We start from the raw sequence: 14,235 nt of genomic DNA, 5'->3' as shown, positions 1-14,235 counted from the left end.
CTTACTAATACAGTCCACAATGCAACAATGCCATTAGCATTTTCTGCTGTGAGAGTCCAAGGCTGCCTTATGCTCTGCTGCTTCTCCTCTGGCACGCCTGGATACTTTACTGCAAAGCTGCCTTTTGACCTGGGACTCAGGCTATAATGTTGACATGAGATAATTTGGCCCCAGATGCAGGACTTACTTTGCCTTTGTTGACCATAAATCCCCTTCTCATCCCACCATCCCCTTCTCATCCCACCATCCCCTTCTCGACTTTCTGGGAAATACCCTGCTTGACTCCATGGATTTAATTGTGTCCAAGTAACTGAAGTGCTCCCCTGAAGTGTTCTGTCTTTCTCTTCAGTGCCTCAGCGTCTGAGGCTAGACCTCATTAGTAAAAAAAAAAAAAAAAAAAAATAAAAAGGACATGAAGCAGGTTTTTCCATGTCCTGTGTCACTAAGTCACCTGGCACCCTGAGGAGCAGGATCAGGATCCCATGTTTCTTTCTGCCCATGTACTTCCAGAAGCACCTTGTGTTGCCCTTTGAGTCCCATATGACCTTTAACTTAAGTTGAGCTTTGGTTTTAGTAAATGTTTCCATGTTTTAGTGAATGTAATGTCTCTGTTTTACTCCATCATGCAAGTACTCTCCACCATTTCTGTGCTTGCCTACTCTCTGAACTACAGCAGAAGAGCCTGTTCTGCCCACTGGCTACCTGTCCCACTTGCTTGACTACATACATGTCAGAATGGACTTTTCTTGTTCTTTGATGGGAATGTCAATGAAGATCAGCTAGCACTTCCGGCTCTTTTTACTTCCCAGGGTAACCTCCTGTGAGATCCTGCAAAATGGATCCCTAAAATGCCATCATATTCCCTCCTCAAGCCAAGGTTGTGGTTCTATTTCCTTTACTGCTTCTTACATGATTATAAGTTTCACATTCTCTGACTAAGGGCAGCCAGGAGGTCATCAGCTTTCACAACCCAGACTAGTTCATCCTTGTAACCATCCATTAGCTAAGGTCAAGTCCCAAGCACCTCTTAGGGCATCAGCACTTCCACCTTCAGATTTCTACTGACCTGCTGGCTTTTAAAGAACAATTTCTGAAATTTTAACAATATTTATTAGTTTGATTTTCCCTTAATGGGTAATAAAGTAATTTCAACATTCTTACCTGATTATTTCAACCTAGAGCATGGAGAAGTCTACTCTTATTAGCAGATTGCATTCAGGCAGTTGAACTATTTTCAACATAGCACATAATTTTAGGACCTACACTCAGAGGAAAAGTTCTACTAAAAGTCTTTAGTAATGCAGGATATTTTTCTCTTTTACTACTATTTCCTTTATAAATTCTCTTTCTCTGTGATGCTTTCATTTGCATAACTTCAGACTAGAACAATTGAAAGTTTTTTCATGTAATTTTTCATTCTAAGGAAGCAGCAAGAACTCCCATTATATGTTAATCATTTTTCATTAATAGAAATACAAAATTAATATATATTAATGTTCATTAATTATAAACTGACTTGTCTGGTCCTTGATGACAGCAAATGATAGAAGGATACTACCAGATACTTTCAGCATTTAACTGTTATAATGCCCAGGTGGAGCACTGTATTAGCAATACCGTGGCTAACTTTTATTTTTCTTTGCACCTTTTAACATATTGTAATACATTCAGCACCCATTCCCATATGCTGATTTCGAACCAAACAGTGAAGGAAAAACAACAGGAAAAAAACTAAGAGAAAGGGAAAATATTTTAGCTATCTCCTATTTCACTTTCTTGGAGAAGCATCTGGAGAATCATTGCAAATAAATGACACTTTGGGAAAAAAATTTCTTACCTATCCTGAATTCCTCTATGCTTCTTAGCACTTCTAATACTAAAGTATAATGAGATATGCAGAGGTGATTTAGCACTGAGTCTGACTGCTGGACTATGTTCTTGGTTGAAATGAAAGTCAGAAAGATTTATATTGCAAAAAATCAGTAAGCAAAATGAATAGCAGTGAGAAAATAAAAGCAAATGGTACTGTCGTTATTAAATTTATCATTTGTAGAAACATTAGTGGTTATGAACATGATACTGCACAAGCAAATGTAAAGGCTCCCCATCCCAGAAAACATGCGAAGAGATTTAGTCAAAAGCACAAAGAGAATGAGGAAGGCAGCATCACTTGCTGAACAGCAGCTGTAGTACAATTGTGTCAACAGCTCCTGACAGTTTGGTTTCACAGTCCACCAGCTACAGTCCTTGCTTGCTCTCTTGCCTTCAGCAGGAAAACCAATGTGCTAATTTTCCCATTCTTCTGCTGACTATGTGGTTAAGCATCCTCTCTCTGACTTCCTTTCTTCTCATGTACCAAATTTCCTGTCTTTCCTGCTTAAGAGACCAAATAATCTGTCCATTCTTGCTGTCATACAGCACCTCCAAAAGAGATTAGTCTGCTCAAAGGATGAATCTGCCATCCATATTGCAGTACAATTTAAAGAATTATTATGGCATTTAACCCTAACATCAGCTTGATTCTTATTTTCCCTTAAACAGATGGTAGTGCAAGCTGTTAAATTTCACTGGAACAAAACTGGCGTTCTCTTTAAAGTTTCTATTCCTCATGTGAATCAATAAAATGTAGAAATGCTGCACTGGAGAAATATTCTTTGCAAATGGCTATGTATTTGTAACCTATCCAAAGCAAGGGCTCTTGATAATGACCCCCAATATTCAAGGGTTTGGATCATGAATTATCACTAGACAGAGAGGTTATGTGCAAATAAATCAGGACAATTACAGGAGGAAGCAAACAGGATTAATGGCTGAAGACTCGGTATAGCTAATGCACATTAAGTGTTTCACAAAGACTTTCTACTGATTTGCAACTCAAATATCCTTTACACTCTTCTCTTTGTGATTCACTTTCACAGTTTCTCACACAGATGTTTTTTTTAAATAATCCTGTGGAGCAGTTAGAGCACTCATAAGGGAAAGAGGGTTTTTTATCTATATAAAATTGTTGCTCCCAGTCAGAGGTTGATGTAGAAGTACAGTTATGAAATAGGAATGGATGCAAAACTAAGTTGCTTAATAAAATTAAACTAGCAAGACTGTAGCACTCAAAACTACTGCCACCAGGAAAGGAAGTCCTGCAGTCCAGTCTCAGAGCCTCTGCACTGGATTCCACCTCGTTCCCAGCTGCCATTTTCTGCATATCTTTGCCATTAGGTGTGTGCCAAAAATCCGTCAGGTTTGTGGGGCCATGCCACAGGGTTGCAATGACATCCCAAGCTCTTTTGTTGTCTCACCACTGATGGGTAAAACAGAGCAAGGACAAGAATGGCCAGTGGGGTTTTGAACAGATTTCAGTCTTTCATAGTTGTATGTCCCTGCTCTGACCTGATAGTGTTTGGGAAAATGCCATGAACAAGCTTCTGCTCACACATGCTAGAAGAGGATTTACTAAGAGCAGAATGTATTATAGTCAAGGCTCTGATTTCATCAGTTTAAATAGATAATTGCTTTAAAAAATGATTAAGATGTTGCCACAATAAAATACTCAATGGGCAGTAAGTGAGTCTTACTCATCTTTAGCAAAATTGGCAGATAAGAATAAGCACATATTTGTGGCTTTTGTATGAGGCCTAGATTGCACTGCAAAACAAAGAATATTTAAGGGAAAAAGCAAGGGTTGCTCTTTTGGTCTCATTTAAGAATCTTAGTAGCTGAAGGACAGATCTATTTTGCCACAAATTCTGAACTCTACCTCTTTAAAGCAAATTAAGATTTTCAGGTGCTAAGCATCTGAACTTCCCAGAAATTTCACTTGTGTTCGGGTCCAGCCATACCTGGAATAAATTAGAGCGCACAGCTAGTGTGGCAGGGTAATCATTAAAGAGATGCTCCCAGTGTCTCGTGGGAAGAGGTATGACTTGATCCCCTGTGTTAGAACCCTGACTCATGACCAAATCAGGGGTCAGAAAACACGCATTCTTAACTCCCAGATCTGTATTGTACCCTGCAGATGTTGCTGCTTTTCTTATAAAGTTTTAGCTGTGCAAAGGTCGTCATAAAGGCTTCCACTTCTGCTACGTTAGACTGTGTCACCCCCCCCCGATTCCGTCCATCACACATACTTTTTGGTTGTTGAGGTTAATGGGAACTTAAATTTTAGATAATTCTAGTGCAATACATTGAAGAGCTGCATATAGGCATTGAACAAAGCTCAGCAACTGTCCCAGTGTGCCTTGAAAGATGTTCTAAGCCCCAAATTCTGGTAGTGTTGCCAGCAGCCTCTATCACACATGTTTAGGAGAAAATTCAGTGCCTGAACATTAGCACTTGGTGTGTTGCAGATCCACCAGGCTAGATGAAGGTGACATAATGTCGTGCTCCACTGTGACTCACAACACCAGCTCATAGGAGTTTTCATGGTAAAGAAGTTAGAGACAAACCTCAAAGACCGCAAGTACAGAAACCCCAAAATTGTTCATTCCAATGGACTGTTGCCACTGTGTCTGGCCAGACAGACACACATTGAGAGTTGAGGGAAAAGTTGAGAAATAGAAAGTACCTGGACATGAGTAGAGGAGACTGTTGAACCATCTGACTCTGTGTTTGAGTAAAGTATGTATTAAAGTGTTTTAAGGGAAGAAGCAACAAGCTATAGCCATGAAGCCATAGCCTGAAGTTCCCCTCCACCTAAACACATGAGAACACACCACCTTTTACAGACAGTGATTCATGAAGCCAACAAGCACAATCCCTTACCACAATTGTAGGATGGACACCAGGTGCCTCCTGTGATCAGCACCTGACCTGCCCTCAGTGCTGCACATAGGCAAAAGCTTTAGCAAAAAGCATTACCTTTTCACCTTTTCTATAGACTTTAAGTTCAAGGTGGAGTAGGCACTTTCATCTGCCTGCTTTTGGAGTTCAAGATGCTGGATGCCATGCCACAGCTGTGTTCCGGCTGTGTTCCTGCCTGCCTGGCCCTGCTCCCTAAAACTCCCTGCTCCCACTCCCACTCTCCATAGCCCTTTTGTCCCTCCCATAGCCTACCATTCACGTAAGATCACAGCATAGACTCAGAAGCTGCACACCTGCTGGGGAGCCTTAAAAGCATTCATCACGCATTTATAACTCTGCTCTGCTGCAGCTGCTGGTGTGGCTGTACCTCTGGGATGGATAGGGATAGAGCAAACGATATTGCAGCAGGGAGAGGTGGCACCAGGCTTAGTGGAGCCTGCTACCAGCAGAGAGGCTTTCTGCTGATAAGCATTACATCTGCTCAATTACTTTTTTTAATGGCTCCCATCAGACATGTTTGAGTATTTCTTGTGGCCACTGACCCCAACAAACTAGATTTTTTTTCTGGCTCCAAATTTTTTGAATGCAATTGGAAAAAAAAGCCCCAACAAACTACACTACATGTTGTTTCTCTTCTGGTATGGTATTCAGGCCTTCAGTCCCTCCTGGGAGCCAAGCCTCTTGTAAATATGATTATGACAAATATTTCAAGTGTATGGCACGTGGTCCATTACACAAAACCTTGCGTGACCAGGGACCAGGGCTGACAGGGCAGATAGGGCCAGCAGCTCTCCCAGGTGACTGCTCAAACAGGACTAAGCTCTGCTGCCCGCTGGTGTTCAGATAGTGAGGAACAAAGCAATTTGGGCAGCTCAGTAAACCCAAATCCCATATTCAAGCATGGGTAGAGAACGTCTGTTTTGACTGAAACTCTCAAAATAGCTTAATTTACTTTTCTAGGTGAGAAAGCTTTGGAAATGTGTTATTTTTGCTGCCTTACAACCTGGGATAAATGCTGCTGGGAAGCTGATTTTCAGCTGAGATTCACTTTGCCTGCTAAGGAAAGAGGCTGCATTAAATGTCAGTAGCAACAACAGGACAGAGATGGTGCATTACCACACCCCGGGAGAGAAGCCAGGAGGGATCCCACTCAGCCTCATCTGCACCTGGGGAGCAGAGAATCACTTTTTGCCCTGAGGGTCTCCTTTCACCAGCATGATCCCGCACGGGACACCCTGCTCACTTATATTCAGCTCTCGTTCTTGAGAGCGGTAACACACAGAGAAGTTGGCATGAATGTTTTACCAAAGGAGCTTTGGTATGGGTAGACCTTGGAAATCTAATCTCTCTTGAGCACAAGTGCACACATATATTTGTCACTGAGTTTGTGCAGATCATCAGGAACTGCTTATTTTTCTTCATTCATGCTTTATATTGATTTGAAAAAATAGGTATTTCTGTAGTCTTACAGCAAAGAAACGTGCTGAAAACTGTAGGGAAACTAGAGACAGATCTTTTATTACTGCACTGAAAATATTCTAGATGTGTGTCCAAAGCACTGACTCCTGCAACCTTGTGGTATAATATAACTCATCTCTTGTATTACTGTGCCTTGTATCCTTGCTAAAATGCTAGCAAGGACCAAGCTGGTTGAAAGTGTTTCTTTAAGCGGGAGGAGGGGTTGTTACCCAGGCCCATGTGTAATTTATAGAGCAGCACTTGGGAGATCTGGAGCTGCCTTCAAAAGGAGGTATGGAGCTGCTGAGAAGGCCTGGTGAGCCAGCTGGCACTTGATGCTTAGTATCACCCCACCGAATCCCTCGGGCCAAGCCCACACGTGGTCTGCCAGCTGCCTCTCCCATGGGACCCTCACAGCCTGGCAACAGCACAGATAGAGATTACCCAGATGTGCTTTATGGGGTCGTGTGCACTCAGCTGTAGCTGGAAGATTCACATATGTAAAGGAGGAACAGGAACTTGGGAAGGACAGTGTTGCTAGAAAGAAAAATTCAGAAGATGGGGAACCTGTGGCAGCTTCCTGACCAGTATCCCAGCTGTGGGAACTGAGGAGTAATGGGAGCTTTTCAAATGGATTTTCAGGTGCACTCTAACCCTGAGTTCCACTCCTCATGCTTGGAGTTTTGTGGTACAGATTCTGACAACTCCTGAACTGCCTCTGGGATGTTGCCTGATCTAGGAGACACTGGGAGAGGAGAAAATTTGAATGGACAATGCCCTGGGAAGCGCTGGTGATGCTGGTGCTGCACACAAGGAATGAGAAATGGAGGCTAACAGGAGAGGCTGCTAACGAGTGGGATAGGCAGCATCAGTGAAAAGAGTGGAGTGGCACAAGTCTACCCACTTCCATCTGTATTCTTTTCTTCTGGACACTTTTCCCAGCATTAGGGCTGTGTGTTTGGCCATTGTAATTTGCAACAGCTTTATATTTTCTATGTAGGTTTCCCTGATGGGAAGTGATTGTTTCTATATCAATGCAGAAAGGCAATGAGACTCAGATTCCCCCTGAATAAATATAATCATTATTATTACTTGTTATTACTTATTATTGTTGCTATTATTTATTATCTATGCAGTGCACTTTCAGTGTAATTCCTATATTTCAAAAAAGGAAGCACACAGATGGGAAAGGGACAGACAATCCATTGTAAATACCAGGCAATTGCTAGGAAAGAAATGTGGTGCAGTAACTCTTGCAGTAAACCTTGCCGAAGGGAGTACTTGCTACGAAAATACAAGAGTTAAAACAAATATGTAGCAACAAAGGAAGATTTAATTAAATGGAAATACAGAGCAAGTAAGAGAAAAGCTGAATTCTGGCACCTAAACAAAAACATGAAGAAAAATTTAAGATAAAAACATATTAAAAGGTGACAGAACAGGGACTAAACACAGCTAAGAAAAGGTTGATTGGATTTATCCACTCGTGAACAAAAAGTCTTGGGGAAAATTTGGCTTGTTTATGCTTGCTGGAGGAGCTGTAGATAGTGGCTCTGAATGTTTATGTCTGCTCTCCAGAAACAGTATTATTGTAAGATTATTTTGCTGATCGCTTGACATTCTATAATCTGTTTTTGCTAGACATGGTACAGCAATTGTGATGATATCAGTCATGATTTGATTGTGATATTTAAATGTTCTCAAAAGCATGGCTCTGTGTAACAACAAACTCAGAGCATTTGTGGTGAAACAGTCTTGTGGAAAATGCAGTTCAAACTGCTAAAAGCCTGCTTTAAAATTCAAGCTAGTACTTTGCACTGTTAAATTATGTCATGGTGCCCTAGAAACTGGCACTACCACTTGAAATTAGATTTGATATCTGAAGGGTTAAAAAATTTTCGCACTCAGGGGATGTTATGTGCATCCATGTAAAGTATTTTGTAAAACATGGCCCAAGAGCAGAATTCTCTTTTGAAGTGATTTTTTTTTTTTACTCCACTGAGTACTTTACAAGGGGTATCCTGTGAGGAAATGGGAAGCCACAAGATCTCTAGTGGAGATATGCCCTGGACCTCAGTTCTAAAATGGATCTTCATATTGAGGGCTAATTTCTGGCTACATCAGGAAAGAGGCCTGAGCAGGGCCCTGTGCAAACAAGCATCTTTGCTCTCCTTTTTCCTTCAGCTCTTCAAAGCAAGTTGGAAGCTGCACACTGATCTTTAAATGTGTAATCAAGTCAGTCATAATTGTATGGGTAGGCATCTTTCGCTGTGTGGCTCCTGTATGCAAACACTTTCGTGTGGGAGCAAGATTGGAAATTATGCTGTGTAGGCATGGGGATCTAAACTGAGAATCCGCACTTTTCAAGGTACCCCTCTCTGTCCTGTCCTATATATTATTGCAGTTATTCAGGGGCAAAAAACTGAGCAAGCTGGTTTTCAGGTGGAATCGCTAAGGCTCAGTGCACCTTAGCACATTCCTTTCTGATGTTTAAGGTGTTGATTTAAGTCATGCTTTTAATTTAGAGCAGTTCAAGTAAATTTTCTGACAGTATCTGCCAGCATCTTCGGTCAGCTATATTCGTGTTGTTCTTCACTTTGTTATCATCTTCCCTGCCCATCACCCTCCTGCTGAGCACAGTTGCAGGCTGGTAAGGTCACTGGTCTCATGCTTAGCATGAAACAACATGTACCCCTTTGAATATCACTGCATAATAACTTCTTGGTGCTTGCATTTTCTATGTTAAAACAGCAAGAAACTAAATTAATGCAAGTCTCAATTCTCAGTGCAGTGTCTTCCGACACTGCTAGTTTGATATTAAAGGCACCAGGAGTATGCAAGTAAAATACTAAAAATATTTTCAATCTAGGCTAACTGGAGGCAATGCCAAGGGATGCCCCATCCCTGGAAATGTTCAAGGTTGGATGGGACCCTGAGCAACCTGATCTAATGGTTGGTGTCCCAGGTAAGGGTGGCAGGAGTGGAACTAGATGATCTTCTTTGAGGTCCCTTCCAATGGAAGCAATTCTGTGATTCTGTGATTAAAAAAATGCAAGAAGGGTAATTGCGTCCAGTTTTCTGACAGAAGATATATTGCCCAAGTATTTCTATACAGTGTAGCCTAATACAGTAATTTCACAATTGTAAGCCGCACCATTTTGACTAAAATTTTTCTCTCAAACCAGAAGTGGGGCTTACATTCAGGAGCGGCTTATATATGAACAAATTTTTGAAATTTCCCAACCTGGAAGTCCGAGCCAGCAGCAACCCTGATCCTAGCTGGAGCCCGCCCAGCCCCGGGTGGTAGGGCAGTGGTGGTGCAGCGACAGCGCTGCCTGGCCCCGGGGGGCGTGGCAGCGGCCGGGCACGCCCCTCTTCCTCCTCCTAGAGGCACCGTCTGGTCAAGCCCCTCTCCCTCCTCCCGGAGGCACCGACCGGGCAAGCCCCTCTCCTGCTTCTTGGCGGCAATGGCTGGGCACGCCCCTCTCCCGCTTCCCAGAGGCAGTGGCCAGGCACACCGCTCCCCTGCCTCCTAGCGGCAGCAGCGAGTGGGGCCAGGTCCGCTCCCTGGTGGCAGCCCCGAGCAGGGCCGAGCCAGTAAACCCTGTGATCCCACGATTCTGTTACTAACTGGCAACTTTATGAAAGTTGCATGCGGATCCTCGCTGCGAACGAAAGTGTGGCTAATAATCTGGTGCGGCTTAAATATGGACAAAGAACTAAATGTTGCTGACACCTGGACCTGCGACTTGTAATCAGGTGTGGCTTGTAATCATGAAATTACTGTAATTGTATTCCGGGCTCAATTTAATGATTAAATGATCCAGAACAGGAATTTTGTCCAAACATGTCTCTTCCCCTCAGTTCTCTTTTAGGGAGACTTAGATGACTGACTGTCTGGAAGTTATTTATAAACCAGTAGGTTCATATCTGGGAGTTGGAGAGTAACTTGCCTTTTGTCAGCTGAAGAAGAAACGTACTTCCTATGTAGCTCATGCTCTATTTGTTTCTAATCAGTCAAAAAAAGAGACTAAATTAAAGACTTGGAGTGCAGTCATTACTTTTATGGAAAACTATTCAAACTGCAGTAGTAGAAATTATAAAGAATTTGAGTCTAGAGAAAGGAGAAAGATTATTAAAAAATGGGGACACTCTTTGTACAGGGCAACTTTAAATTTTTTTACCCTTGAAAATAATATCTGTATTATTAGGGTGATTTGAAGAAGAAAAGAATAAATCAGAAACTGACTTGCTGGGGTCTAGCTACTGAAGTGTGTTTCGTTCAAATGCAAATGCCATTGTACCACAAAGCTGTCTATTTCTGCAGGGTGTTTAAGGATACCCAGGATCTTCTGACTGATAGAAGGTTACAGTGAGCTTGTGCTTGCTGCAGAGAATATTCTCCTAATTCCTCTAGATTGATGTTTCTTACTAGTGAGCGTTTAAAGTTGAAGAGATTCTTGAATCCTCTTTTAAGTCAGCAGTGAATTGGGGTCTTTAAATTTATCTGCCAATTAGAGCCCATTGCTCTTAGGTTCAGGTCATTTGATATCCCTGGCACCTGCAGATATGCACTCAGCAATACTGATTAACACTGACAAGCAATCCATAGAGCAGGTTGCTTCTTCGAGCTTTCACAGGCCTTCACCTAGCACAGAATTCTGGAGCTATGCAGATATTCAGGCTGCCCTCACAATTGTTAGTGCTGTGTTTGGGAAGAGCCACAGCAGCTTCTGTCCTGGTTTTGGTGCTTCCATTTTAATTTTTATTCATCTTCATTGTCCCTTTTCCAAATACCTTTTTATTGTCAGGAGTGCATATTTCCCCCCCCCCCCCCCTATTTTTTTTTCAACTATCAGCCACTGAAATGCCAGGAATCTGAATAGTTAATACTCACATTCATGTTTATCTTGGGTTTCAGAATTTATTTTTTTTTTAACTAAGCAAAGAAGATTTTAACCACAGTCCTTTTTCAATCTACTTGTAGGAAAGTAGAGATATAGCAAATTATACTCTATCTATATCTATAATTTTGACTTTGGAAAGACGTGCATTTTCACTAATGTGCGTTAAGCAGGTCATCAGTGTTTCCTGGGAGATGGGAAAAGGTTCCTAGCCAAAGACTCTTTGTCTGTGACAGCCTTTTAGAACACCACAGCTCTGAATTTAGCTGCTGAATGGACTGGAATCATTATTATTGCATCTTTTAGTTACGGAGAGAGACACAATAAATGACATTAAAATTGATGCCTACCAGTTATACAAAGGAAACCTTTGGGCAGACCTTTCCTCTGTAAGGTGTAAGCTGTAGAAGTCTAATTTTCTCCTGCAAACCATGCTGGGGCAGCCATAGCTCCTACCTCTCCCCCTTTTCCTTCTCTGTCTGGCAGGGGCCTTCATGTGTTCCCCGGGTCTCTGCAGAGCTGTAGCAGGGAAGTTGGAGGAGAAGGAGGAGGTCATAGAGGGTCAGGATTTCAAGGGTGTTCCTGTGGCTGCAGTGCTGCTCCTCATCTACCTTTACTGTAGTGACTAGATGCTCTATGTCAATGGGCCCCAAGTCATGTGGCTGCTCTTCAACACACCATGTTGAGAGCATGACTTTCCTTCCCGTGTAGCATACCTGGATGGAAAGGCAAGGCAAAGAGATCTACCTCACTTTTCTCATTTATAGGGAAACATCTCTATCCCTGTAAATAGTACCATTCTAAATTTTCTGTAAAATACTGAAAATTAGATTTGCTTTATATTCAGGATAATAGTGTGATACTTCATGAGCGTCCAAAATTTAATGTAGCTTATTTTTCTTTCTTGTGTTTTGGGGGAGGCACATTATGAACATTGCAATAAAATGTAGCCATACCAAAACAATCAAATTCTGAGTATCAGGATAGGTAAAAAACTATTCTTATTCAGTCTTAGAATGATTGCATAAAATGATGTTTGGTACTAGATAAAATATGGAAGAAAATACTAGATCACAAATCCTTTAAATGAAAATTTATTCTTTCTGTGGAAAAAATTATCAAAAAAATAACAAAACCTGATGCAAGTCTGAAAACTACCATGTATTTCTTCACTTTATGTAAAACTGACAGAGGAGCAATTTCTGACCTTCTGAAATGTTTCTCTTCTGAATAAACATTAGAAACTGTAGATAAGTTTTAATAAGAATTAGGATACATTGCCCAAGGTGCACTCACGATTGATTAAATGATCTCTAAACTGATTTGCCATGCATCTGACTTTTGTGTGGAAGTAAGTAAATGGCTTGGTGCACTGATAATGGGACTACATTTTTATTACAAATTCTGTTGAAATTGAAATAGGCTGCATTCAGCCAGATATCAGAGGACTTTAAACAAATTCCAGACAGAAAACAGGTGTTACCCTGGTTCATGTCCTAACTACTAAGCATCAACATTTTTCTATTATGCTGCTTTAAACTTACTTTCTAGTTAATGAGCCTTTTGGCTCCTTTGGGTAGTTAAATTCAGTACTAAAGGCAGGCAGCTCCAAAAGGACCTCACAGGTCTAAGTGAGGGGAAGAAAAGGCACACAATCATCAATATAGATTACTCTGTTAAAGTGAAGTGCCTCTAAAGAAAAAGTAATCTGTGCATGTGGGATGATGAGCTCAAAACTGGCAGTTGCAACTCCAGGAGGTGATGCCAAAGTCACTGGTTCTGTGGAACCACAGGCAGCGACGTGCCCTCAGAGTGCTGGGTGTTGGGAGTTTGGGGGGAGTAGGCTGAATACTGTCTAGGTTTTCCCTATCAGCATCCCATACTTCACCTGTGTTTACTTACTGTTAAACAAGCAGACACAGCCTTCCAGCACTGTTGAACGTAAGAATATGCTAGAGTGGTTGCAAAATCTGTATTTCCTATAACCTGTAGATTTCCTTGTATCCAGGTGACAATTTGCTTGGCATGATGTCTGTATAAAGTCCCTGGGTGACACACCAGCTTGCCATTGGGTGTCATGTGTTGACCTAGGCTTCTAATACAGCTTGCAAACCCCATTGTATTAATTGTGAGCCTGAACATTATATGTTATTGTAATTCCTAGGTGCCTGTATTAGTTCTGGCTATATCTCTTCATATTGGTAACATTCAGTGGTAACATTCAGTGGTGTATGCATGGTCAGTTTTGTTTTCCTCAGTCTCGTATCTTGCAGTGAGGTTTCCAGATGCTTATTGGGATATTTATTGTGATGGTTGGATGGTTTTACTGTGTTTTTGGTAAAGGGCTGAAACCCTGACTGTACACTGAGACAGAATTTTTCCCATCCAGACAAATTATCTTCTGTACTACCATAGGTGGACATGAATTCTAAAATTCTGTGTTCACATAAAACTTAATGCTTCTGTGGTATAGATTGGAGTGAACAGGAGAAGTGGTTTTAAATAGATACTCCTGGGTGTTTTCTCTTGCAATGAGAACAATTAGTTTGTCATATGCCATGTTTGGCATATCTCACAGTCACAAATATAAAAAGATTGAAATATCCATTAATAAAAACCCAAATTCTTCCAAGTTTTATCTGGAAAGATAACATTTATTCCCAAGAAATTAAGATTGAAAAGATATGTGTAATTTAAAGCTACTGTCAAGTGATTTCTTGCTTAATTGGCTGTAAAATATTAACTGAGTGTTCTATATTCAGCCTTCAGTAATGAAGCAGAACATGCATACTCTATATTATGCATAATATGTAATAAATAGTTACGTATGATCTATATTATGCATAATCCATCTTGCATAACATGCATAATCTTTATTATGACATTCCATTATAAATGCATATCCAGATTATAGGCACATCTTCTTTCATTCAGTAGAAAACAGCTTTGTATATTTAACCTAATTTTCTTATTTCAGCAGCAGAGCAACACATTCCCTAGGTTTACAGGAGGATATAAAAATATCAGCATGTCTAAATCTGTGTATATTTCATATCAGTTCTAAGACATGTCTATC

The sequence above is a fragment of the Catharus ustulatus genome, chromosome 5 (assembly GCF_009819885.2).
Source record: "Catharus ustulatus isolate bCatUst1 chromosome 5, bCatUst1.pri.v2, whole genome shotgun sequence".
NCBI classification, from domain to species: domain Eukaryota; kingdom Metazoa; phylum Chordata; class Aves; order Passeriformes; family Turdidae; genus Catharus; species Catharus ustulatus.
Note: the sequence above shows the minus strand (reverse complement) of the source record.